The sequence below is a fragment of the Salvelinus fontinalis genome, chromosome 38 (genome assembly GCF_029448725.1).
Source record: "Salvelinus fontinalis isolate EN_2023a chromosome 38, ASM2944872v1, whole genome shotgun sequence".
Classification (NCBI taxonomy): Eukaryota; Metazoa; Chordata; class Actinopteri; order Salmoniformes; family Salmonidae; genus Salvelinus; species Salvelinus fontinalis.
The window spans coordinates 21,088,080-21,092,298 of NC_074702.1; the positions used below are offsets into that span (position 1 = coordinate 21,088,080).

A 4,219-nucleotide genomic window follows, 5' to 3' on the forward strand; every position below is an offset into this window, starting at 1 on the left:
GGTCAGGATGATATCTATGAAGGTGCCTGAGTTTACGGATTTGGGGTTGTACCTGGTAGGTTCCATGATAATTTGGGTGAGATTGAGGGCATCTAGCTTAGATTGTAGGACGGCCGGGGTGTTAAGCATATCCAAGTTTACGTCACCTAACATTACAAACTCTGAAGATAAATGGGGGACAATTAATTCAAATATGGTGTCCAGGGTGCAGCTGGGGGCTGAGGGGGATCTGTAACAAGTGGCAACAGTGAGAGACTTATTTCTGGAAAGGTGGATTTTTAAAATTAGAAGCTCAAACTGTTTGGGCACAGACCTGGATAGCATGACAGAACTCTGCAGTAGATTGCAACTCCACCCCCTTTGGCAGTTCTGTCTTGGGGGACAATGTATACACATATATAGAGGCATTTTTCAGCTATGATTTTACCACTCAGAATCCAGAATGGATATGACAATGTGGCCAGCACAGGACGTAATACACCCTTATAACAATCTACTTTTTGATCTTATCGACCTCTTATCTGGTAAACTGCTACTGTGTGTCAAGAAAAGAGCCCCAATTAGGGGTTAGTGTACTCCAGTAAAAAAAGGGCTGGTTTAGATTAAAAACTCTTGCCATGTGTCCCCGTTCATAGGGGCATGAGAGACTCGTCACAGGTAGAATTTAGTTGGCACTTTATTAGCCCAAAATACCCACAGACCCACAAGGTTGAGGTTACTCATGGACAGTAATTCGTTTTTTGTTTTTTTCCTTGATGCATTGTGTCTTCTAACTGTCCAAGAATAGGATCCAAAGTGTTAGGAAATATTTGTTCCCATAAATACAAAGGAGGATGTCTCTCCTCATACCTCTGGCACTTTAGTCAGACTACCAGACTGTGCACCACAGAGCCAAGCAGGAGAGAATACAGGTCAACGGTGCCAATTGAAAGTCAATGGGTGAGTCTGTGCCTTTTGAATTACTCTCTTTACAGAGAACCCCTGCGGTTCAAGTCAAGAGCTACACTTCCCCTTTCAGTCTGCTCTGTGCATGTCTGAAAGTGACAGAGCCAGCAGCCAAGAGTTTTTCACAGTATGTCCTAAAAAATGATTACACTTATGAATGTAGGTAAAATGCTAATATGTATTAGATCCGGTACAATGGAATAACTAAGACCTGAATTTAAATGCAGTGTGTTCCAATTCCTCCTTCTCTTTCTGTCCAGCAGGGTCAACCAAAAACACTTGGCCTAATGGTTCATGCAGATACTGGAAAAGCAATATAGAAATGAATTGATCCCTTAAATGATTTTACTATTAAAATGACCCATATCACAACCCCCCATACCTCTTCACAAAAATGTACTTAAATCAACTTTGGAAAAAGGATTTTACTCACAAAAGACATAGGAATTTATTTTTCCAGTTAGAAATAGTAGGCCATGCATCTAATAACTATTTTCATCAGAAAATTGCATTTTGTAAGTTGACTGCAGGTGGCTTGTTGTGAATGCACTCAAATATCAAGTCATTATCAGGTTATGTAAACTGCGTTCTAATACTCAACGTAGAAGGATTTGTCTTAATGTACAGTAAATGAAAGTGGCCCCGTGTGGCTCAGTTGGTAGAGCATGGCGCTTGCAACGCCAGGGTTGTGGGTTCGATTCCCACGGGGGGCCAATACAAAAAAAAGTATGAATGTATGTACTTGTAAGTCGCTCTGGATAAGAGCGTCTGCTAAATGACTTAAATGTAAATGTAAATGAAAGTGATGCTATGAAAAGTATTCTTTCACTTTATCAAGCTCGCTCTGACTGACAAATCCCTGCCTATTACTGTGATTAAAAAGAGCATATGAAACACCCATGTGAAATGAAGGCCTACAAAGCTTACAGATTTAAGTCTAATAGCATGATACGAAAGTAGACAAACATCAGTGTGCGATATGAAGGTATAGTCAGTGGACATTCTGAACCTTGTCTGAAGTCACGAGGTCACATGACCAAGGAGTTATTGAAATTCTAAATTTAGAAAAATTCATGTAAAATCTTGTGAGATGAAAATGGACAAACTAAAGGGTGTGCAATATAGAAGGGTAGTCAGTGGACATTCTGGACCTTGTTTGAGTCATGTAGGTCACATGACCAATGAGCTATTGAAACTCGAATGTAAAAAAAGTTTGTACTTATTCAACTAGGAATACAAAATGCTCCTCACATTTCCACATGTTTATTGGCTTTGGAAAGCGAATTAATGTCCAAATCGTGAAAATATGACCTGTGCAATGTTGTGTGCAATTTTTCCAACATAATGACACTTATTTGGAGTCTGTGGCTCAAGTGGTTTGAAAGCTATTGAGGTTTGAAAGCGTGAATATCCAACTTGGAACTGTCTTTACCTCGGTTGATTGTCCGTGGTGTTGGTCCGTCAACTGGTCAATCTTGTATTACGTATCCACAGGAAAGTATTATTAAACCGACTTAAGTGCATGCACGCGATGCATACTAGCGGGTGTTTACGTGGTTTTGTGCATGTGCCAGGTGATAGACATTCATCTTCAGTGCCTGTGCTCTAAATAGTTGGGTAAACAAAACTTTCCAGTTGATATTGTCTCAAATTTCGAACCGCTGAAGAACCAACCGCTAAAGTAAATTCAAATGTAATTTAAAATATTCTAGCTTGTAAGGAAAACTTTATATGCATTGTTTGACTGTATACCAAACATTGGGCTCAATGTCTGATTTTAGGCAATTTTCTGCTCTCCCCCCAACAACACACAGCAAATCAGTTTTTCTGATCGACATCCCTCAATACAACCCAGTCCAATAAGCAGGTGATTGATGAGCCTAAATGGCAGAGGCTTTAGTCACCGTTTCACTTTCCTCAGAACCTCTTTAGTCAGCAGCTTGTTTTATCTGTTGATCTTCTGGTGTTCTGGCATCCATCCAAGGAGAAAGCGATGGAAGTCTGTCCAGGCAAACATCTCCCTCCACTCTTTCTCCAGGGCAGCAAAGTCCACCTGCTTGTTTACTGATGCCCTCAGTTCTGTGAAGTAGTAGTCCAGCAGGCTTAGAACCTTCTTTTCAAGCTGTTTCTCCTCTATTTCCTCCAGGAGGTAGACAACATCCTTCATCCACGTACTGAAAGTCCACTGCCGCCACACCCTGCCTACTAGCAGAAGTTGGCTAGTTTGGCATCTCCGAGAACGATGGTCTTGAAGCGGCATTCATTGAGGATCCTGTCAATCTCCCGGGAAGTTGCTTTGAGCTGGGCGTCGTCCATGGCATCCAGCTCGTCAGGGCGTGTTTCCAGGTGCCAATAGGTACCTACGGGCCACAGCCCCTCCGGCACCACCCCCAGGAAGAGGCCATGGAAGTGGGCCAGCCAGCTGATGCAGGCCCTCATCTCTGCATCCCTAACGCTGGTTCTTCTCTGGTCGAAGCCCACCACATCCAGGTCCTCCAGAACGATCAGCTGTTCGTCCCCGTATGAACAGGCAGCCAGAGAGGATGGCATTCGACAACCATCATTGGTGGTGTAGTTCTCGTACCAGTGTCTCCACTTGGTAGGACCTCACCTTGCGCATGTGAGACAGGTCTGTGTTCCAGCCTCCAGGGTGCTGGCCTCCTTTGGGAACATGACATGTTTGACAACGAATGAGGGGTGGTAACAGTCATCTAAATGGAACTTCACAATCTGGCCATAGCCGCTCCACAGCGTCTGGATTTTGTCACCAACACGCAGTGCCTTTGCACCACACTCCTGTAGAATAAAGGTCCTGATATTCTTGTTTCATTCTTAAAGACTTTCACCAGACTGAAAAATAACAGGTTAAGTTATGTCAATCTGTCAAAAAAAAACTACAGCTTTTCACAAAAGACTGATACATGTAGATAGAAAAGTGTTGAATGGTGGAATAACAAAGTAAGCATGCACGCACACAGTTTAATTGAATAGGAAATGCAAGTCTATGCGTTTCACACACATGGAGGAAATTGAACTTCGACAAACTATTTAATGAAGCGCAATCTTTCAGTTCCACACACCGCCATCTCACAAGGGACACAGTCAAAACGCCAATGTGCGTAAAACTCACGATGAACATATGATGCACGTCGAGTTGTATTGTGTTGTGTTTCGATCATGAATACTCTTCAATGTGGACTGGAGATCTACACCAATCAATGGCGCAATACTGCCACCAACTGGATTGGAGTGTAAAAGCTCTCGTCATCGCTGG

At 42.7% G+C, this 4,219-nt stretch overlaps 1 non-coding gene across 1 annotated transcript; it reads left to right on the forward strand.

The window, feature by feature from the left end:
• Positions 1 to 1,583: 1,583 nt before the first annotated feature.
• trnaa-ugc (transfer RNA alanine (anticodon UGC)) lies at positions 1,584 to 1,659 on the forward strand. The gene has a single exon. It is a non-coding gene; the product is annotated as a tRNA-Ala (tRNA).
• The last annotated feature ends 2,560 nt before the right edge of the window (positions 1,660 to 4,219 follow it).